The sequence below is a fragment of the Haliotis rubra genome, unplaced genomic scaffold (genome assembly GCF_003918875.1).
Source record: "Haliotis rubra isolate DU_JTF1 unplaced genomic scaffold, ASM391887v1 Scf681, whole genome shotgun sequence".
Taxonomy (NCBI): domain Eukaryota; kingdom Metazoa; phylum Mollusca; class Gastropoda; order Lepetellida; family Haliotidae; genus Haliotis; species Haliotis rubra.
The window spans coordinates 121,245-145,769 of record NW_025767392.1 but is presented as its reverse complement, the minus strand read 5'-3'; the positions used below and the strand labels follow the sequence as shown (position 1 = coordinate 145,769).

The following is a 24,525-nucleotide window of genomic DNA, read 5'->3' as shown; positions in this document are numbered from 1 at the left end:
CGCTCTACTCCATCCACCCCTCATGCTCTACTCCATCCACCCCTCATGCTCTACTCCATCCACCCCTCACGCTCTACTCCATCCACCCCTCACAGTGCTCTACTCCATCCACCCCTCACGGCTCTCCATCCATCCACCCTCACGCTCTACTCCATCCACCCCTCCACTCTACTCCATCCACCCCTCACGATACTCCAACCACCCCTCATACGATACTCCACCCCTCACACTCTACTCCATCCACCCCTCCACTCCATCCACCCCTCATGCTCTACTCCATCCACCCCTCATGCTCTACTCCATCCACCCCTCACGGTCTACTCCATCCACCTCATGCTCTACTCCATCCACCCCTCACGCTCTACTCCATCCACCCCTCGCCATCCACCCCTCATGCTCTCTCTCCATCCACCCCTCACACTCTACTCCATCCACCCCACACTCTCCACCACCCCAACTCTACTCCATCCACACGATACTCCAACCACCCTCACACCGATACTCCATCCACTCCTCACACGATACTCCATCCACCTGCAGATTCCGCTCACCCTCCATCTCTCTCAATAGTCCACCCCTCCAACTCACTCACTGTGTCCTGTCCTTCTACAGATGAACTGGTCCTAGCATTAGTCACCAGCACGAGAGCCCATGCTAATATAGTCAGCATTGATGCCAGTGAAGCGCTGTTGCTGCCAGGCGTGGTGGACTTCATCTGCCATAAGGACATCCCGGGCCAGAACAATTTACAGCTTGGGCAGGAGGAGATATTTGCTTCATCAGAGGTATCCTGAGTTTACTGATCTTACTGACTATGATGATGATCTTAGCCCCACAAGTATTGTATGAGTGTCTAATAATAGAAGATCCGGTATGAGGTCTTGTGTATCACAATATGTATATATTGAAAAAAAAAGGGTTTCAATAGAGCATCAGCATTAAAAGCATCTCTATTGTTATATATACTGAGTCAAAAAAGAAACTTCACAAAATGTAATTTGAAAAATAATGGATAATTTTTCTCTGATGATACATCTATGTATCCGAAATGGGATCCCTATCTTTCGACTCTAGAAAAACGTTAGCAAAACCCACTCAAACCCATCCATTCGTCGTGCAAATGATGTTAGTGCCACATCAGGTTTTGCACGTGCAGTCGATCACGTGATCTTCGCATCGAAGTTTTCTTCATATGCACGCGTGTTTGCATTGGCCTCAAGAATTGAAAAACACTTTTAAACCCTCAGTTCTAACGGTACTTGAAATGCCACGATTGTCAAATGTGCAACCTGAACGTGCCGTTGGCATGTTGCAAGCGGGAAGATCAGTTATTGGATGCAAGAGCAATGGGATGCAGCCGTGCATTGTGTGTATAACTTAAAGCAGGTCGTCTACAACAAACTGGCACCACTACTGATCGCCCAAGGTCGGGTCAGTCCACATGTGGCGTCACGCGTGGCAGAAGACCGTCAAATCGTCCTCACGTCACCTACGTGACAGATTTCTGCCGGCTACACGAACCAGGGCTGAGATGTTTAGAAGTCGACTGTCCTCACAGACCATTCGAAATCGGGTTGTGGGCTGCCAATCTCCATTCTCGGCGTCCATACCATGGGCAATATTGAGGCCGCTTTCATCAACGCCAACGCCTGCTGTGGGCCCAACGTCACCTCCGATGGACCCAGAGAGACTGGAATTGAGTCGCCTTTAGCGATGAATCCAGGTTTACCCTCAGATTCGCGGGACGGCAGGCATAGAGTCTGGAGACGACGTCGTGAACGGTATGCCCAATGTTGTGTACAGGAAGTCGACAGATTCAGGGGCGGAAGTTGCATGGTGTGGGGTGCTTTCTGTGGGAACAACCGTTCCCGACTTCTGGTCATCCGTGGAAACCTCACAGCTGCTGCTTACACGACCAGGTGCTCACCCCTGAACTCGTTCCTTTCATAGCGCTCATGGCCCAGGTCTACAGTTCCAGCATGATAATGCTCGCCGCATACCGCGCATGTTGACACAAAATTTCCTTCAAAACGCTGGAATCAACGTCATGGACTGGCCATCGAGGTTCCCCTGACCTTAATCCAATAGAGCACGTTTGGGATGCACTTGGGAGAAGGCTTCGTGGTCTTAGGAACCAACCTCAGAATTTGCAGGAACTTGGCTGCCTTGCAAGAGCAATGGCGCAGAATCCCCAACAACGTGTTCACAAGCATCAGGCAGTCGATGAGGAGACGGTGTTTGGCAGTGGTGAATGCGCGGGGCGGCCATACACGATATTGAACTGAGAAATTTCGCATTTTTATTCTTGTGACTTGACATTCTGTATACCCATGTTTTGGAACGGCGGTGTAGCCTAATGGAACTGATTATGGCACTGTCAGTGTATCAAGTGAATCACACAGATCTCAGCAATGAAATAATAACAATTTAACCATCTTACCATCTCTTGTTCTTTTATAGTGCCCTGAAGTAAGAATGTGAAGTTTCTTTTTTGACTCAGTATACTATAACATGCCTAATCTCATGAATTGGTGACTGAAGTCGTTGACAAAATACCAACCATGCAGGTCTCTGGAAGATGGAAACCTCCACAAGAATTCCTGAATTCCACCTTAAACCATTTGAACAGCATGTATGCCAACACTCTTCTTCACAACTGTGCAAACAACTTCCAAAGCTAAAAACTATGTCCTTTCCTGTCACCGATAAGGACTGAACTCTTCATATTGCATTATTCATATCAAACAATTTATGTTTGCATCTCTTAGAACAACAAACCTTGTATTTTGCAATGTTGATCAATGAGCATGAACTTGGTGACTTCTCTTCCCCCTTCTTACAATTAACTTATCTTCATCTTCTCATTTTTCTCCCAATTTCTCCTTCTTCATCGTCTTCTCCTTTGTATCATTATTTCCATGTTTAACTTTGATCAGGTCAGCTGTCAGGGCCAGGTGATCGGCGCTGTGGTTGCTGACAGTCAGATGAACGCCCAGCGAGGGGCCAGGGCAGTGAAGGTCGTGTACGAGGATCTGGAAGCTATCATCACAATAGAGGTATGTACCTGCAACTGATATACAGTTGTAATGTTGTAAAAAAAAAACCTGTTTTGTGTAAGTGAGGCAAGGATGAAGTCAGTATTGGCCTTCATTTGAATTGCTTTTGAATTCCTTTGTGGTGAAGGTAGGCCATCTCATTGGGCATAGCTTGCTTTTTTACAGTCATTGCAATTGGGTTATTCTTGTGACTCACTTGTGTTATTCTGTGTAGGAGGCTGTACTGACTCACTTGTGTTATTCTTGTTTAGGAGGGTGTACTGAATCACATGTTATTTCACTGTAGGGTTCTGATATGACTCACTTGTGTTATTCCTGTGTAGAAGGGTGTACTGACTCGCGTTGTTATTCTTGTATAGGAAGTTGTACTGACTCACATGTTATTTCAATGCAGGGTTCTGTTATGACTCTCTTGTGTTATTCTGTGTAGGAGGCTGTTGCCCAGAACTCTTTCTACTCTCCCTCCCACACCATCAAACACGGTGACCTTGAAACTGGGTTCTCGGTGTCCGACCATGTGCTGGAGGGTGAAGTGCGGAGTGGAGCACAGGAGCACTTCTACATCGAGACACATGGCGCCCTGGCTATCCCTAGGGAAGATGGGGAGATGGAGGTGTTTGCTGCCACTCAGAATCCATCGGAGGTGCAGGTGAGTTTCACATCCATGCATCGTTGTGTTTGATTTCAGGTGCGTAGCAAGCCAATTTTTTCGTGTAAGCCCGATAAGTTGCTAAGCTTTGTTTTTTAATAGCATTGCCCAACATGTTTTGAAAGGTTAACAAAATTTCAAATTTTATATTTTATTTCCCTTCATTTGGAATGTTTATGACAAACATGAATATTTTATTTATATTGACAGTCTGTGATCTCTGAAGTGCTAGGTGTTCCAGCCAACAGGATCACGGTCAGGACCAAACGACTGGGTGAGTATTCCCACTTGTCTTCTCTGTAATACTTCATTCAGATAGACTGAGGATGCAACAAACAAACTGCTTGATGTGTACAGCATTTGGTGTACAGGGTAGTAACGATATGGTGAGGCAACAATTCGATACATATCCCAATAATATGTGTGCGAAAGATTTGACACGGCACTTTCATATCATAAGTTCAAATCCTCTCATTTATTTCAGGTGAATCACAATCCTGAATCAGTTCTTTTTAATTTCGGACAGCAAAAGTATCATATTGTAGTGGAGAAACACGTAGGCTCGGGGACATTGTGCAGATTCGCCTACGTAGACAACCAGGGAATATTAGGGAAGCAGCAAAAACTGGTTCTTCATTAGTTTCTGTTATTGTTCAAGTTTCCACATCATATCACTTGTGCGACACAGGAGTTGAAAACAACTGATGTTTTGGGTGTAGAAACAAATAAACTGAGAACAAAAAGATGTAGAAAATCATCCATGACAATATGATAGTTTGGCTTTATCATTTTTGCATCCAGAAGTTCCTGATTATATTCATTTATAGAATAACAACTAGTCTCTGAAAAAAAGCTCGTAATGAGAATGACATTTTCCTTCCTACAACAGTTTGATAGAAACATATGTGTTATGTATTGCAGGTGGAGGGTTCGGAGGCAAGGAAACTCGGACTGTACTGGTGTCTGCCCCGGTTGCGGTGGCTGCAGTCAAGTAGGTGTTCACCTTCAGCAGTGTTCACCTTTATACATGTTGATCATTAGATGTGTTTGCCTTCATCCATATTCATCATCAGATGTTTTCACCTTTATACATGTTGATCATTAGATGTGTTTGCCTTCATCCATATTCATCATCAGATGTTTTCACCTTCTGCCATGTTCATCATCAGGTGTGTTCACCTTTATCCATGTTCATCATCAGATGTGTCCACCATCATCCATGTTCATCATGAGATGTGTTCACCTTTATACATGTTCATCATCAGTTGTGTTCACCTTCAGCCATGTTCATCATCAGGTGTGTTCACCTTTATCCATGATCATCATCAGATGTGTCCACCATCATCCATGTTCATCATGAGATGTGTTCACCTTTATACATGTTCATCATGAGATGTGTTCACCTTTATCCATGTTCATCATCAGATGTGTTCACCATCATCCATGATCATCATCAGATGTGTTCACCTTCATCCATGTTCATCATCAGATGTGTTCACCATCATCCATGTTCATCATCAGATGTGTTCACCTTCATCCATGTTCATCATGAGATGTTTTCACCATCTATGTTCATCATGAGATGTATTCACCTTTATCCATGTTCATCATGAGATGTTTTCACCATCATCTATGTTCATTATCAGATGTGTTCACCTTCATCCATGTTCATCATGAGATGTTTTCACCATCATCTATGTTCATCATGAGATGTGTTCACCTTTATCCATGTTCATTATCAGATGTATTCACCATCATCATGTTCATCATGAGATGTGTTCACGATCATCTATGTTCATCATGAGATGTGTTCATCTTCACCCATGTTCATCATCAGCTTACCCGTGAAGGTCCGGTTGAGAATTGATCTTCAGTAACCCATGCTTGTCATGAGAGGCAACTACCGGGATTGGGTGGTCAGGATCACTGACTTGGTTGACATCAGATCCATTGTATTCCATGTTCATCATCAGTAGACCAATGTTCATGCTGTTGATCACTGGATTGTCTGGTCCAGACTCACCATCGATTGTTTACAGACCGCTGCTGCTGTTGGAATATTGCTGAGTGTGTTCATCTTCACTTGCTCACAGCTTCAGCAAGATTGTTCATTGGTGTATTCAGTCACCCATGCTTAATTTTACATTCTAATTTAGCAGATCTCATGACTTTGCATGTAATCAATTCCAATTGTGGGCAATGTTCATGCTGTTGATCACTGGATTGTCATGGTCCAGACTGCGATTGTTTACAGACCACTGCTGCTGTTGGAATATTGCTGAGTCATTTTGCAGATACTCATCACTTTGTTCATTGGTGTCATGCAATCTGTAATTTCAATCTCAAAAAGATTTCTCCATTAATGGGGCCTGAATGCACAGGCTGTCATGTTAATCACCATCACTTGTCATGCAATCTGTAATTTCAATCTCAAATGATTTCTCAAATCTGAATTGCACTCTGTCATGTTCATCTCACTCACTCACTCACTCACTTGCTTGCTCTCCTCTCTCTTTCTCACTCTCTCACTCTCTCTCTCTCTCTCTCTCTCTCTCACTCTCAATCTCTCTCTCTCTCTCAATCTCACTCTCATTCTCTCTCACTCACTCTCAATCTCTCTCTCAACTCTCACTCCAACTCTCACACTCGCTGTTCTTCAGACACAGACGTCCTGTGCGATGTATCCTGGACAGGGATGAGGACATGAAGACAACCGGGACTCGACATCCCTTCAAGGGAAAATACAAGGTAAAGATGTACTTCAGGTAGTTGTACAGATGGTTGGTCCATACTTTCCTTACCCGAGAAGATCCAGGTTAGAACTGGTCTTCAGTAACTCACGCTTGTCTAAAGAAACTAATGGGATCGGGTGGTCAGGCTCGCTGACTTGGTTGAGACATATCATATCCCAATTGCATAGATTGATGGTCATACGGTTGATCACTGGATTGTCTGGTCCAAACTTGATTATTCACAATAAATGCTGCAATATAGCTGGAATATTGCTGAGTGTGGCATTAACAACAATTTACAAAACAATTAACTAAGCCCTCAACAGCTGTATTAAGTGCACATGTGCACACAGTCTGGTCTTAACGTAGCAATAAAAACAAAACAAATGATGAGCTTAACCAGCTCCTTTTCTGAGTACAAGAAACCAAACAGGTCAACCCCTAGGATAGGATTGTTTTTAGGTGGGGTCTCATCTCAAGTTTTCATAGAAATTCTCTCCCCCATGATCGCCAAATCAACTACCAATCAAAATGCCTCTTCTGAATGTAAGTTTGTCAAAAATCTATGTTCAAGTTCACAGCCTTGTACGAGTGAGCTTTTGATGTTTAATGGAATCAGGATATCTGTTTTAAAGAAACGTTTATTTGGAAAAAACCTTAGTTTGAAGAGCGGTTGTTACGCTACAAGATGTTCTGAGTGGAGTTTGAGATGACACAAGACAAGTTCTGGTGTTTTTCAAACTTGTTTCAAACTTGTTTTACATTTGTTAACTTAAAATGTGGCACTATGACACAATGGAAAGTCAGGGATTGGCCATTTTGCCGACAGTCTTCATCTGTTGCAATCACTAGTTGCAAGTGAACACAACTGCATCCCAATAGCACTCTGTTGTGTTATCTCATAGGATTGCAGTTTTCAGATTCCCATCATGTTATCAGAACAACCCAAATAGGGAAGCACTTAGTTTCAACCAGTATTTTAAATACAACATCTGCAAATTGTGTAAGTGCTGCAAATGCTCAGAGCCATTATAGAATCTGTTGTTATGTTTGAGTAATGATGTTTATTGTGAATGTAATTTCAGATTGGCTTCACTGCTGATGGTCGTGTCATGGCTTTAGAGTTGCATCTGTATTCAAACTGTGGCAACTCCATTGATGTATCAGAGGCAGTAAGTATTTTGGACAATCTATATATTTTCTGCAGACAGAAGAGATGCAAAGTGGGACATGGAAGTGAAGTCTTAGATTCCACAGAGTTGTGTACCTTTAATTAGGTGTACCAGATTGATGATAGTGGGTTCAAATCCCAGAATCACCCCAATCATGATTGTTGGCTTGTCTGCTCCATATCTGAGCAGCCTCTGAGGATCCAGGTTCGAACTGATCTTCAGCAACCTGTGCTTGTTCTAAGAGATGACAAAGGGAATGGAATGGTCAGACTCGCTGACTTGGATGACACATGTGATCCCAATTGTCCAGATCGATGCTCATGATGTCAATCTCTGGATTGTCTGATCCAGACTTGATTATTTACAGACCACCATCATCATCTGGAATATTGTTTAACAACTGAAAAAATCCAAAGAAACGAACATATCGGTGCTCATGGTTGTCACAAAGGTGTTAAATGTCCATGACATTTGTTACAAAGGGCATTCCTCCCCAGTTAGCTGGAACACCCTGACACCTGTCCTTAAAGGTGTCCAGCCCATCACATTCATCACTATTTTGATTACATACATGGGGCATGTTCCACCAGTTGAACTTAGTACTGAGATAATTGTAACCCCAGAACTCCATGTAAATGTATTACGATAACTATGGGATGGATCTGTGATGTTATTATTATTTGTGTGTTTGTGGTATCTGTCCAGGTGATGGACAGGGCCCTCTTCCATGTAGACAACTCCTACTACATCCCCCACATCCGCGCCACCGGCCACCTGTGTAAGACCAACATCCCATCATGCACTGCATATCGAGGCTTCGGAGCACCGCAGGCGATGTTTGTGGCTGAGACGTGGATCACTGATGTGGCAGACTACCTCAACCTCTCACCTCAAGCTGTAAGTTTGTGTTATGGTACATCAAAGGAGTGGTTTTACATTGCCTCCAATTTTGGTAAGCATAGCTGGTACTTGTCACAGCAGAGCCTACTGTCCAAAGGGGTTGCCACTTAGCTGATGGTATTCCATGCCATTCAACCCATGAACCCCAAACAGACATGATGTCATAATGACCCTAACTAAACTCAAAAGATGTCAGAGGCCATCTGTAATTTTTGTGTCTGTTTGGCCACTTCCAATGATCATTCTTCCTCAGTATATTGGAGTGAATGTATTGGAGGTTAGACTTTGATAAAGTCTTTGATAATGGTTACAATGGTCTGTCTTTTTTGTAAACAGGTAAGGGAGAAAAATCTGTTCAAAGAAGGGGACGTCACACCGTTCAATCTGCCGCTGACAAAGTGCAACATAAGAAGATGTTGGGAGGAATGCATGCAGCAGAGTCATTATGACAGGCGCCGCAAGGAGGTCGACCTCCATAACAGGTGATTGTCGTTGTCGTCTGGATGCTGAGCTGCATGCCTTGGATGTAATGTCTGATGATGCTCACTCACCCTTGATATCTGTTTGGGTATCGTCATTTTGGTCAAAACCAATATATTTCATCCCATGAGGATCCATCTAAGGATTGGTCTTCAGGAACCCATGCTTGTTGTAACAGGTCATTAATGGAATTGGGTGGTCAGGCAAGCTGACCTGGTTGATGCATATCACCATATCCCAATGCATACTTCGATGCTCATGATGTCAGTCATTTGAGTTGTCTTGTTCAGACTAAATTATAGCTGGGAAATTATATAGCGTTAAACAAACACAAAAACAATGTATGTTCAGCTGACTAAACTATTGTTAGATAAGGAGAAATTGGGTTTAACGTCGTTCTTGAGAATATTTCGCTCATATTACGACATGCATGTGTGTGTATGTGTGGCTGCTTGTACTAGCCCAGACTTAAGCTGGTTTTATAGTGCTAGCCCACTGAGATACCATGCCGCAGTTAAGCATGAATGTCCCACTCAGACACATCATACTGACTCCCGAGCCGACCAGTCCTCCTTGTACTTATTAATGTTGAGCGCCAGGCAGGGACCAATAAGTACCATATTTTAACATCTTTTGGTATGATGCGGACAGGGATCGAACCCACGACCTTCCGCTCTCCGGGCGGACGCTCTAACCCCAAGCTATTGTTAAACTGATATAACTATTCAATAAGTATTTCCGGTTTGGTGGGATAGCCGTATGGTTACGGCGTTCACTCGTCATTCTGAAGACGATTCGATCCCTGAAATGGGTACAATGTGTGAAGCCCATTTATGGTGTCCCACCACTGTGATATTGCTGGAATATTGCTAAAAGTGGAATAAAAGTGAACTCACTCACTGATTGTATGTATTTCTACCCATGCGTGTTATAGTGAAAACCGATGGAAGAAGAAAGGTCTCGCTGTTACTCCGGTCACTTTTGGCATTGGTTTTGGAGTCTGGGAACTCAACCAAGTAAGGAAATTCCTGTACTCAGTCTACACCTACATTATATTGTCACATGTGATATTGGTTTACTCTCACTCCTGTAATTTGTATTTTGAGACACTTTTTCATTGATGAGTGGAGTGCTGATGAAATTCGATCAAGTAACATTGTAAATATACATTTGTCTGGAAATTTCCATAGTGCGCGCTCGCATTCTTTTTAACCAGTTGTTGTAAAGATGGAACACTGGAAAGCTTGACCTCATCAATTGATTCAAGTCACAAGTTTGTATTTTATATAGAACTAATTTATCAGTAACAGCAAAATAGTTAGAACAAAACCATGTCATGTTGCATACCATTCAGAGTCAACACCTGACGTTTTATCTTTTGTTGTGATATTTTATTAATATAATATGATTTTATAACTGACTTATTACTCTGACAAAATCATAAATTGGCTGATGGTGTATGAACCCCGAAGCTGTATGTTTCCATGACAACCAGTCTGACCAGTATGTTAGAATCAACTTTATGTAATGTCAAATGTTAATCAAAACTGCAATTATATTATCATGATATGCATGTAGATCTGCCACATCATGCCCAATCTTAGATGCAGAAACAAATCTTCCAGTGTAGTCACCACCAAGATTTTGTAACCAAGTTACAGTGACCCATTGTGTTTTATGAGGACAGGGCACACACTGTAGGAGATGCTGCTGTGTTTCAGGGCGGGGCTCTGGTCCACGTGTACAAGGACGGCTCAGTACTTATAGCTCATGGTGGAATAGAGATGGGACAAGGCCTCCACACGAAGATGATACAGGTAGGCGCCACAAGACAGTGGTTACTCTTTGGACAAATAATTGCAGGTAGGATATGGTAATAAACATATAAAGATCATAGACCAGATATTTTATTCTATTTATAGGTTTACATGTATTTTGTTAAAGCCAGTAGGTAAGTCTTCAAAAATAAGAAATTATTTCAGGGTATATATTTCTTCTAAAGAAGGTATCGGAATAAATCTCCATTTGCACAGTTTTATCTAAGGTTAAACTGATGTTTGACATTGTATTTTAGTGTGTTGTAAACTATAACAGGGTTTTTCAGTTTACCTTTTCCTGTACCTTATTTTGCTTATTGAATACCCTGCTCTACAACTGAACATAAACAAAGCAAACCTATGTATATTACATACTACAGCTTTTAGTACAGAAAAGAGCAATGTAGACTGGGTGTGAAATTGTCGCATATCTATCAAAGATTTGGGTTTAGTTTCTTTGAAATTTGTTGACTTCCATGGAATCTCTGAAATACACTATTTGCATCTGTATTACAATGACTATAGAATTTAATTGTTCAGGATCCGAATAATCTGGAAATCATTTACTAAAAGTGAACCTTACAATGCACCGGGGTTATAGTCACTTGTCTCCAACAGCTTTTACTGTTGTCAGGTTACCAGTAGAGCCTTGAAAATTCCAACATCGAAGATTCACATCACAGAGACCAGCACTATGACGGTGCCGAACACCTCACCCTCTGCAGCAAGCACCTGCTCCGATCTCAACGGCATGGCCATTGTGGTGAGTCAGATTTCGGTGTTGAATGTAACAGTTGTGTTGTCCCTTTAGAATCAAGTGATTGAAACTTGGCAAGTCCAAATTGACTTGTTTGTTCCCTCACCTTCTATTACCTGACTAATCAGTTTTCTGCTGTAGTTTTGTACAAACTGAAAGACTTGGGCCCAAGCAAAATCTATTCAGATATGTGTATAAAATGACATGATCATACACTGAACTTGACTGATGCTATATTTGTACACAAACATGTACGAGTCAGAAATAATGCATGCACAGTCAGAGTGAGTGAGTGAGTGAGTTTAGTTTTACGCCACTTTAAGCAATATTCCAGCAATATCACGGGTGAGGACACCAGAAATGGGCTTCACACATTGTACCCATGTGGGGAATCGAACCCGGGTCTTCGGTGTGACGAGCAAACGCTTTATCCACTAGGCTACCCCACCGCCTCCTTGCACAGTCAGAAAGAAGGGCAAACATTTTCAGCTTGTTGTGTAACCATGTATCCCGTCACCAACCACAGGTTGTTGGGTTCCATCCAAACCAAGCACCTGGGTTACCCATCCCAGCCATACCTTAACATCATATCCCCTTCATTTTTCTTGAATCTTTCAGTGCTAGCCCATGCTGATGAATTTCAGCCATGGCTAAATAACTACCACCTCGAACATTCTGGTCTTCCCTTCTCCTGAAGAATAACACACAATCATAATATGACATTACTGAAATACTATTCTCCACATGAAGATTTGGGTTAGGATTGGTCTACATTAACCAAGCTTGTTGTAAGAGGCATGTAACAGGATTGGGTGGTCTGTCTTGTTGACTTGGACCTGATGTGAATCACTGGATGGTCTGTTCCACTATTAACTACTGACAGACCCTCATCATATAGCTGGAATATTATTCAGTGAGGCATTATTCAGCAAACCATCAGTGAATACTCAAATACTTTTCAATGCATTAAATCCATGCCATCCACTTGTTACTCATAGTACCTCCGGGGGGATACACAAGCATGGTAATGTCTCTCTGACAGAAGAGAATGCAACTGTACCATGTTTTGAGGTTATTTTACAAAACACAATAATACTTTGATGTTTTCAGAATGCATGTAAAGAGTTGATGGATCGCCTTGACCCTGTCATGACTGAAAACCCCAAGGGATCATGGGAGGACTGGGTGAGGTTTGACTTACAACACAGACCTAATGATTTTATACGACAATTATCTTGTTTAAACTGTTTAGAATGATTGTAAAAGTGTTGTAGACAGTGTGAGGCTGTTAAGTTACAGCCATGGGTTACCGGCTATGATTGGAGTGAGTGAGTATGGTTTTACACAACTTTTAGCAATATTCCAACACTATGACAACTGGGGACACAGAAATGGGCTTCACACTGCTAGGCCATCTCAAGGCCCATCCGAAGAAGAAATTAACATAAAACATAAACTCCAAAATGTTGTACTCCTAATAATCTATCATAATAAATAATATGATTTTACAATATGTATCATGTGTGTATGCATGATGCTTCAGTCTAGTAAATAATGATCATTAGAGACATACAGTGAGTGAGTTTAGTTTTACGCTGCTTTTAGCAATGTTCCATCAATATCACGGTTGGAGAGACATACAGATATGCAAGCCAAAACAGTTTCACTGGGTAGCAGACTGATGTTGTTTATTATTTTCATGAGTATTTGTAGTGAGTGAGAGTTAAAGTCACTTTGGCAATATTTCAACCATATTGTGACTGGAGTAACAAGCAACTCAAAGGTAATTGGGTTTGTTGTTAGTTGGGTATGTTTTAGCATTGAAGGGATGTATAGACACTGTGCTGTAAGACTATTTCATTTACTCTAACCCTTGGTGCTACAGATCAAGGCTGCCTACATGAAGCGAATTAGTCTCTCAGCTACAGGCTTCTACAGGTGGGTTAAACAATACACATTTACTACTTTCTAATGCTGTAACACTAAGCACTGGAACCTGTTTTTCTGTGTTGATCTTGTCTTTGTCTGAGAATAGGCTGAAACTTATCAACAGATATTTTAGATATTTTGTTTATGTTGCAGTACTTTGCAGATCACTGATCTGTTATTTCGTGAATTGTGTGAAAGTGATTAACTGTGTGCTTGACAAACTAATGTATAACTGTATTTGAATTTTTCCATAGAACTCCTGATCTGTGGTTTGACTGGGGAAAAGTGTGGGCAACCCGTTCGGCTACTACACATTTGGTGTGGCATGCTCCGAGGTGGAGATGGATTGTCTGACTGGGGACCACCAGGTAGGTGGGGCTGTGAGGATGGGACAGAGGGAGGTTGGGCTGTGGGGGTGGGTCAGTAGCAGGTGGGGATGTAGGGGTGGGGCAGATTTAGGTGGGGCTGTGAGTGTGGAACAAAGGGAGTTGGGGCTCTGATGAACAAGTAGAAGGAGGTGGAGCTTTGAGTGTTGGGCAGAGGGAGGTGGGGCTCTGATGAACAAATAGAAGGAGGTGGAGCTTTGAGTGTTGGGCAGAGGGAGGTGGGGCTCTGATGAACAAATAGAAGGAGGTGGAGCTTTGAGTGTTGGGCAGAGAGGGAGGTGGGGCTCTGATGAACAAATAGAAGGAGGTGGAGCTTTGAGTGTTGGGCAGAGGGAGGTGGGGCTCTGATGAACAAATAGAAGGAGGTGGAGCTTTGAGTGTTGGGCAGAGGGAGGTGGGGCTCTGATGAACAAATAGAAGGAGTTAGGGCTTTGAGTGTCTGGGAGAGGGAGGTGGGGCTCTGATGATCCAGCAGGAGGAGTTAGAGCTTTGAGTGTCTGGCAGAGTTAGGTGGGGCTCTGATGATCCAGTAGAAGGAGTTAGAGCTTTGGGTGTGGGCAGAGGGAGGTGGGGCTCTGATGACCAAACAGAAGGAGTTAGGGCTTTGAGTGTCTGGGAGAGGGAGGTGGGGCTCTGATGATCCAGCAGGAGGAGTTAGAGCTTTGAGTGTCTGGCAGAGTTAGGTGGGGCTCTGGTGATCCAGTAGAAGAAGTTAGAGCTTTGGGTGTTGGGCAGAGGGAGGTGGGGCTCTGATGAACAAATAGAAGGAGTTAGAGCTTTGAGTGTGGGCAGAGGGAGGTGGGGCTCTGATGATCCAGCAGGAGGAGTTAGAGCTTTGAGTGTCTGGCAGAGTTAGGTGGGGCTCTGATGATCCAGTAGAAGGAGTTAGAGCTTTGAGTGTGGGGCAGAGTTAGGTTGGGCTCTGATGATCCAGTAGAAGGAGTTAGAGCTTTGAGTGTGGGGCAGAGGGAGGTGGGGCTCTGATGATCCAGTAGAAGGAGTTAGAGCTTTGAGTGTCTGGCAGAGTTAGGTGGGGCTCTGATGATCCAGTAGAAGGAGTTAGAGCTTTGGGTGTAGAGCTTTGGGTGTGGGGCAGAGGGAGGTGGGGCTCTGATGATCCAGTAGAAGGAGTTAGAGCTTTGAGTATCTGGGAGAGGGAGGTGGGGCTCTGATGATCCAGTAGAAGGAGTTAGAGCTTTGAGTGTCTGGGGGAGGGAGTTGGGGTTATAAGGGTAGGACAGATGAAGAAGGGATTTATAGAGATCCTCTGGTGAGTTCGAGATAGACTGGTGGAATATTCTTGTGTCGGGTATTGTGAATGCCTTTGTTGTATGAAGATGTTTGCTTTCAGGTGTTGCGAACAGACATTGTCATGGATGTTGGAAGCAGCCTGAATCCTGCCATTGATATTGGACAGATCGAAGGAGCTTTTGTGCAGGTCTGTGGTCTCATACTTTGAAAGGAAATACTGGTTAACAGAGCAGTAGCCCGTAGTGGTGGAAATCTCTAGTCCATTATTGGGTGACATGGGACATTCCGGGACATTCTGGGACATTCTGGGGACATTCCGGGTTAGAAATGGTTTTAAGCAACCCATGATTGTAGGAGGTGCTTTTATTTCACTGAATGTAAACTTGAGTGTTCATAGATTAGTTTTGCATATGTATGTACTTGGTTAAACTCCAGGACAATGATTTAGAGTAGATTAAACTTGACAACACTGAATATGCTACACACACTTAGCAACTCATATTACTCGGATAATATTTTGAAGTATCATGATATTATCCCTACACCTATCAACCACAGGTTAAGACAAACTAATTCTTTCAACCAAGGAATAAAAAGGTCTTATCACTTAAACCCTCTGAAAACAGAATTATTCTCATTCAGAGCATACTAGTACCTGTATTCCTTACTAACTGAGTGCTAATTAACCGAGTGGTTTACATGGGTGATGCTAGAGTTGAACCCTCATGAAGTGATATGGTTTCCAGGGTTACGGGATGCTGGTGCTGGAGCAGTACAAGGTTTCCCCCAAAGGTCAGCTCATCACCCAGGGGCCTGGCAACTACAAGATACCCTCCCTGGGGAACATCCCTGAACAGTTCAACGTCTCCCTGCTACGAGGCAGCCTCAACCAGCGAGCGGTTTACTCGTCCAAGGTGACATGATAAAACATGTTTATGAGTTAAAAGTATCAGCAGTGAGTAAGTGTCACTGTCAGAATTTTATTCTCAAAAATCAATATGTAAATCCTTTACTGTGTCAGTTGAACCCATGGGTTCATGGTGGGCGAGCTGGCTAAGGCGCCAGGCTAGTGATCCAGCGAGGTTGAGGTGTCGGGATCGAGCCCACCTGTGACCGGGTGTAAAAACCTTGGGGTCAACTTTGTGTGCAGACTCTTTCAGTGTTGTCACAACCCCTAGTGTACAGTACACAACCCTGTGCACTTAAAAGAACCCACGAATCCGTTGGTATTTGACAAGATGGTGGCCACATGAATACGTGCAAACACCTAGTTGCGGGTACAGCAACGTGCAGTGAACATGGACAAAGTACTGTGACTATGTGTCCCAGTCCACCCAGCTGTGAATGGGTACCTCATTTGGATGAGAAAGCCACAATAACTCGGCGCGCCTGGTGGCTGCAAGAGTTGTATACTCCCCAGGGCGTTGAGATTGATAATGCGATGTGCCGTTAAGATTGACATCCAATGATCGAGGGACAAAATACCAGCGCCTTGAGCATGTACTACTCGCGTGGATATGTGCGCTATATAAATATCCTGTAATAATAATAATGTGAAGATTCAAACCTAGGCCTTTGTCCATGTGGCTACCACACCTCCCGTTAGTGGATGAATGAGTTGAATAATCCCCTATACCACACCACTGACACACGCTACTCTTTTCATATTTAAGGTTATCCTGTTTTGACTGAATCTCAATGTCAGTTATAGATAGTGGGAATAACCACATTTGCTACTTCAAGTTTACCTTATTCAAATACACCTTTGGTTAGTACAGTAGTAATCCAATCATTATTAACATTTATTATTTCCATAAACTATAGTTGTAACAAACGAAAGTTATAACAGACTCAAAGGAATCACTAAATTTAGTTTACGAAAATTGTTTTTTTACAGGCATTTTGACCCTGGACAAAAAGAAACAGTTAATTATAAGTGTGTTTGTTATAAATGTTTACTGTTATTATGAATGATGATAATGACATATTTGTTCCCAGGCTATTGGGGAACCACCTCTATTCCTTGCGTCATCGGTGTTCTTTGCGATCAAGGACGCCATCAAGTCCTCTCGAGGGGATGCTGGAAGGGACTTACGCTTCCGACTGGATAGTCCAGCAACCGCTGCAAGGATACGGATGGCTTGTCAGGATGAGTTCACACAACATGTGAGTAATCTCCTGATGTCCATATGTAAATTCAAGAGGTATCCCTGAAGCCTAACTGCAAACAGTAGAAGTTTTTGTCCATATAAGTTGTCTTTGGGACTCTATTTGAGGTTGGTGTATCCAGTTCTGTAAAGGGTTTCACAACTCAGCTCTTGACTAGTGCAATGGACTTAAGTATGGCATTTCGACAAATGTATTCTGTTTTGCAAATGTGTACATAAATATAAAATAGATATGATTATTGTAAAGTGCAAAAGTGTGTTTACAAGTTGAATAATATATTTTATTACCTATGAGGTTGAAAATATCGGGGTTCATATTTTTCATACGATGCCCTAGGGCAAAATATCACTTTGTCATGGTCGATGTGATGTCATGAGCAATGCTATGACGTCACGTTTCTTCTATGATGTCACATTTCTTCTATGACGTTGTGTTCTACATGCGGCGACAGCAGGTAGCCAGACTATGTTTGAAGGTGGATTTGGGCTTATTTTCCTCAGTTCTACAACTTCGGTCTCGCTCGGGAAATACCAACATTTAGGCACTTGTGTCGTAATATAATATCCTCTATATAATTGTAGAATAATATTAACTGCACATGATCAGTATGGCATATGAAGGATAATACCTTACTCTGAAGTTATTCTTGGGACTGTAAACACAATGGAAGAGATGCAAGGGAAAGTAACATAAGGGAAAGTAACACAAGGGAAAGTAACACAAGGGAAAGTAACACAAGGGAAAGGCCTTTGCCGACTTGCTCCTCATGCTTCTCCTCTCAACAGTTTATGATCCAGAATAACTGAGAAGTATTTTATTGAGATTAGATGCTGTACTGCAATTTAAAATCCAATTGACATTTGTTCAAGTGTTGAGAAAAATTAAATAGTTGATTATACCCCTGAAACTGAGGTACATGTGACTGATGCCTGGTTGATATGAAATGCAAATATATCTGATCAACCTGTGAACAGCTATGTCTGTTTAGAACTCAATTTGAAGCATACGAATCTAATGTTAATGTTTCATTTCTGGTAACTCTTTACCAACCTCTGGGCTTTTGGGTAGCCTAGTGGTTAAAGTGTTCGCTCATCATACTAAAGACCTGGGTTTGATTCCCCACATGGGTACAATATGTGAAGCCCATTTCTGGGGTTCCCCCCACCGTGATATTGTTGGAATATTGCTAAAAGCAGCGTAAAACTTAACTCACTCATTCACTCACTTTACCAACCTCCAAATCTACCTGACTCGATGACAATGCTAGGTCAAGATTGAACCATCCATTCCTTGAATTTTGCATAATCAGTTCCAGATGGGTTTTATCAGACAACTTTGAATGTTACTTATTAAACAGTAGCAGCAAGCATGAGGGCATGAACATGCATTCCAGGCATTGGCACCCAGTTACAGTTCCATTATATAACAACCAAAATTCTTGACTGAGGGTTGTGCATAGCCAATGCTGAAAGTGTAAATCAACTCCAATACATTTGTGTTCTCATGGCCTTCAAGAATACAGAAGAATTACATTGTATGTTATCATTGTTATGTTGTAAGATAATTCTGTTTTACTTACAGTATCCCCTGGCAAAAGATGGAAGTTATAGGCCCTGGTTTGTAGACCTGTGAGTTTCGATGGAGGAGACAGCAGTTGAACTTAACATGAAGCTGAAACACTTTCAAAGCACAACTGACCTGATCTACAAACTTTTGAATGACAGTTGTGAGGCATTGGAAGCACTTTTATCCTGATCTGTAAGTGTCTGAGGAATCTTCACAAGCTTTGGTACGAGACAGCATTGAGACATTACAGGCACAGTTATCTGATCCATAAATGTGAGAAGAATCTTCACTGGATCTGGTATGAAAGCATTGAGATATTACAAGCACAGTTGATCTGATCTATAACAGTGAAAAGAATCTTCACAAGCACTGGTATGAAAGCATTGAGATATTACAAGCACAGTTGATCTGATCTATAATAGTGAGAAGAATCTTCACAAAGCACTGGTATGAAAGCATTGAGACATTACAAGCACAGTTGATCTGATCTATAAGAGTGAGAAGAATCTTCACAAGCACTGGTATGAGACAGCTTCATGCATAGTTGACATATATTGTATTTTATTCTGGTATGATATCTGTGAATATCCATAATTTGTTCATGGTCCACTTGAACAAAGCTATCTTAGCACTACAGTGATCGTAACTCCCGTACTGTAGCAGCTATTTAGGATGGTCGTAGCTCTAAGATAGATTTCTGCATTGGGTCCTGGTCATCATTCTTCACAGCTCTCTCAGACTTATGACTGTAAGTTTGTGCTTAGGTATTTGACTTTGACAGGCTGTGAGTTGAGATTGCTTTGTGTCTATGAATACCAGAAGATACTCTCAATCTCACAAAGTTCATATCACCTGAAAAGCCACTTTGAAATCAACCTTACAATCACATTTTGTCGAAAAAGCACTTTCTTAGGGTAAGCAAATTGTTTCAATGGGATATCATACACAGACCGTTTTGACCTCATTCCACAAAGAATCTCATGACTCATCTCCGTAACGTCCACAGTTACATTGCTCATATCACTTAAGGCACAAGGCACTGTATGTATGCGGAAAGAACGAGTAAGGGTAAAATCATGTCAGCTGTTTAATATCTTTTCATACAATCCTATATAAAGGCAAGGCATGGCATCACACTTATGTGTGATCAATATGTGACAGTTACAGTATTGGAGTCACGGAATGGAGACAGCATTCAGGAACAATTCAGAGCATCACCTGTGTAGTTGAACATCATTGTGTCTACCTGTGGTTGCACATGATTGTGTCTACCTGTGTGTTTGCACATGATTGTGTCTACATGTGGTTGCACATCATTGTGTCTACCTGTGGTTGCACATGATTGTGTCTACCTGTGTGTTTGCACATCACTGTCTGTGATAGATACTGGTATGGTGTTGTTTAATTTCAATACCTTTTTAATAACTTAATGTTTAATATGTTTTTTGTTTAGTTGTCCCCCGCCGCAACGCGGAACGGGGGACTATGTATTCAGCGGCATCCGTCCGTCCGTACGTCCCGATTCTTCTTAACGCGATGTCTGATGAACTGTCGTACCCAATGTCTTCAAATTTGGTGACAGCCTACATTGGGAGATTATGCAGACACCAGTCGATTTGGGTGACCTTGACCTTATTTCCAAGGTCACCACGACACTTTGACCACTTTTCAAACTCTTGTTAACGCGATATCTCATGAAATGCTGTACCCAATGTCTTCAAATTTGGTGACAGCCTACATTGGGGGATTACGCAGACACCAGTTTATTTTGGTGACCTTGACCTTATTTTCAAGGTCACCACGACACTTTGACCACTATTCAAACTCTTCTTAGCGTGATATCTCATGCACTGTTGTACCCAATGTCTTCAAATTTGGTGACAGCATACATTGGGGGATTACGCAGACACCAGTTGATTTTGGGTGACCTTGACCTTATCTTCAAGGTCACCACGACACTTTTCACACTCTTAACTCTTGTTAACGCGATATTTCATGGACTGTTGTACCCAATGTCTTCAAATTTGATGACAGCCTACATTGGGGGATTTCACAGACACCAGTGTATTTAGGTGACCTTGACGTTATTTTCAAGGTCACCACGACACTTTGAACACTGTTCAAACTCTTCTTAACACGGCATCTCATGGACTGTTGTACCTAATATCTTCAAATTTGGTTACAGCCTACATTGGGGGATTTCACAGACACCAGTGTATTTAGGTGACCTTGACCTTATTTTCAAGGTCACCACGACACTTTGAACACTGTTCAAACTCTTCTTAACACGGCATATCATGGACTGTTGTTCCCAATGTCTTCAAATTTGGTTACAGCATACATTGGGGGATTATGCAGACACCAGTTGATTTTGGGTGACCTTGACCTTATCTTCAAGGTCACCATGACATTTTTCACACTTTTTACTCTTGTTAATGTGATATCTCATGGACTGTTGTACCCAATGTCCTCAAATTTGGTGACAGTTTACATTGGGGTATTACACAGACACCAGTTTATTTGGGTGACCTTGACCTTATCTTCAAGGTCACCACGATACTTTGACCGCTGTTTGAAGGCGATATCTCATAAAGCATTGCACCCAATGTTTTTAAGTATGCTGACAGCCTACATTAGGTGATTATGCAGACACCAGTCATTTCAGGCATCTTGTATGTGACCCAAAAATAAAAAGTAGTAAATATAGATATTCCATTCTTTAGCGGCGGGGGACATTGCCATATCAGTGGCAAGCACTTGTTTTGTTTTAATTCAGTAAGGTACAAAAATATTTTTCTGTTGCCAAAGCATGACAACCAGTTTTTGTGTAATGTTAGATTAACAAATGAGGGCTGCAGGGCTGTAGGAGGAGAATGGTGCTGGTAGGAGGGGTGACTTTTTGTGGATAATGGGTACAAATTCGCCCTCCCCAAAAGTTATATGCTCTTTACAGTTCAAATGATTTGTACAATCATATGTGCAGCACATTTACATGTTTCATGTGATATGTTATGTTTGTTTCAACAAGACAACAGTATATGTTTTCTTGTCATCTTAGTGTGTCTGGTTCAATGTTATTTCAACAGTGTCACAGTTTCCACTTTCAGAAGTCATAAAAAGCCATTAGAAGAATTGTGACTTTATTTGTGCCTGCATTGTGATGTTGGTGACAATATTTCCTTTATGGTTATAGATACCTAATTCTTGTTTTTTTTACAGGATTTTACACTATTAGTATTTTATTTGTGGTGTTGTGCAACATGACAATTTTGATGACTGTAGTGATAGAGTTCTTGTGGGGTCATATATTTACTTTTTATGGTGTCACAGATTAAGTGTTCCCGTTTCACAGTTAGTGCTCCTGTTTTTTTTTACAGATTACCATATATGACCGTCTATAAGACAACCCCATGGATAAGACGACCCCCAAACTTGACCCTTAAAATCAGTGTCAAAATGGTATGTTTCGTGCATAAGTCGATCCCCCGCGATGGGGTCCTAATCGCGGCAAACACAGACCACAGACAACTGGCAGTTACCAATAATTATAACTTTGGTCCACATTATTCAAAGAATTCACTGTCATATATATTGTGTCTACTCACGGATCGAAACGAAGTGTAGTTGACAGAAAATGCATAATATATTTTGCTTCTCTAAATATCATATTTATTGTAGCAACAAACTGGCTTGCTTATTTTACCCCATTCAACAATCACGAACTGATTACCACCTCGTTTTCCATTGACTGCTAGTTAACAGTAACATCGGTAAAAATGTGTGAATTTAAATGGCTTCCGTATTTTACCCCATTCCATGTGCTTACCACGTTCATGAGGGTCCGTATAACCTTAGTGTTGATTATATATATTTTACATAAAAACTGTAAATAAAATTACACAATGCTAGGATATATTTCTTTGGGTAAATAATAGTATTCTGTATTATATTTTACTGATGACTGCGTTAGAATTCATCCCGTTATATTATTGTGCACGTTTGAACTTGTTCGCCGGAAAACGTGTGCACAGCTGATTGCTATTTCCGGCTCAAATACACACGGTAATCTTAATTAATTTATAGAGCAAAAACTGTAACTAAAATTACACAATGCTAGGATATATTTCTTTGGGTTAAATAATGGTATTCTGTATTATATTTTACTGATGACTGCGTCAGAATTCGTCCCGTTATATTATTGTGCATGTTTGAACTTGTTAAGCCGGAAGCGTGTGCACAGCTGATTGCTATTTCGGCTTTGTGTACGAGACAAATCACGCACGGTAATCTTAATCCCTGCAAATAATACAATGCCCAGCAAAACAACTTATAACTTAAAAGGTAAATAGTCTTATCTAGTGATGTTTAATTGCAAATTTGACGTCTCTACTGACAAAGTCGTCTTCTGTTGTTTGTTCACGCGAAGTGATACGATGTTGATTTCTTACCCCTGGAAAAAAGTTTGACGAAAGCGTAATCCATGGATAAGACGACCCCCTTCTACAGACTGCTTTTTTTGGTCCTCAAAATTCGGCTTATAGACGGTCATATACGGTAAGTGTTCCTGTGTCACAGATTAAGTGTTCCTGTGTCACAGATTAAGTGTTCCTGTGTCACAGATTAAGTGTTCCTGTGGTGTCACAGATATACAAATGTAACATTCCCTGGTAGTGACAAATTTGTTGTTAATTGATTAATTATATTGTGTTCTGTTTACATTACAGCAATTAAGTGTTTCTGTGTCACGGTTAGTGTTCATGTGGTGTCACAGATTTACAAAAGTAACATTGTTTGGTAGTGAAAAATTTGTTGTTTGCTGTGTTGTTTACAGCCCAAACCCATTTTTGGGTTTCTTTCCCAACTGTTTTCTGATATATTAATTTTAATGTGTTCTATTTACATTTATAGTGAATAATAGTAAATATATTTTACCACTTGTATAAGGTTTAGTGTGAAGTGTTTGCAGTATGGCATGTGATAGTTAATGTATTGGAATTTACCCAAACCACTGCATTGTAACATATTATAGTTGAACAAAATATTCAACAATTAGTTGGAAAATATAAAATGGTCTCCCACAAAAATGCATTGTTCTTTTTATTTACTGCAACGATTAATTAAAAACAGTATCTGGTGTTGGAGCTGTAGCTGAAAAATATCCAGTCTCAATACAAAATGTGGCAAAATAAACAACCATGACTGATGATTTCTTTGAGATGATAAGATATGTGGATGAACAAGTTTTATTGTCACAATGAGGAGCCACGTCTTAGTGCAGATTCTAAGTGGACTGCCTATAGCTAAAACACCAACTAAGAAAAGCTGCACAAAAGTGTATTGCAAAACATTAAAACGAATCCTGAGCACCTGTGTACATACACTTCCAGCGTTAATAATGTTGACATGTTTAAATCAAAATGTATATTTAACAATGACATAAAAAGGAAATCGTAGACATATAGTATGTCAGAAAACTCATGGCGCCCCCTGAGAAGAATGTCCATGTAACCATGGTAGTAGGATGACAAAAACCCTCAATGGGTAGGAAAAAAGGCTGTCCATGAAAAGATGTAATACCAACAAATCTCTTTGCAGCACATGAATTTATTCTCACATGAATATATACTCAGCAGCAAAAAAACCGTCAGTACGAATTCAAAA

General features: G+C 41.4%; 1 pseudogene; it reads left to right on the top strand.

Moving 5' to 3' along the window:
• The window catches only part of LOC124258064, a 41,241-nt pseudogene extending 20,795 nt beyond the window's left edge, over positions 1 to 20,446 (top strand).
• The last annotated feature ends 4,079 nt before the right edge of the window (positions 20,447 to 24,525 follow it).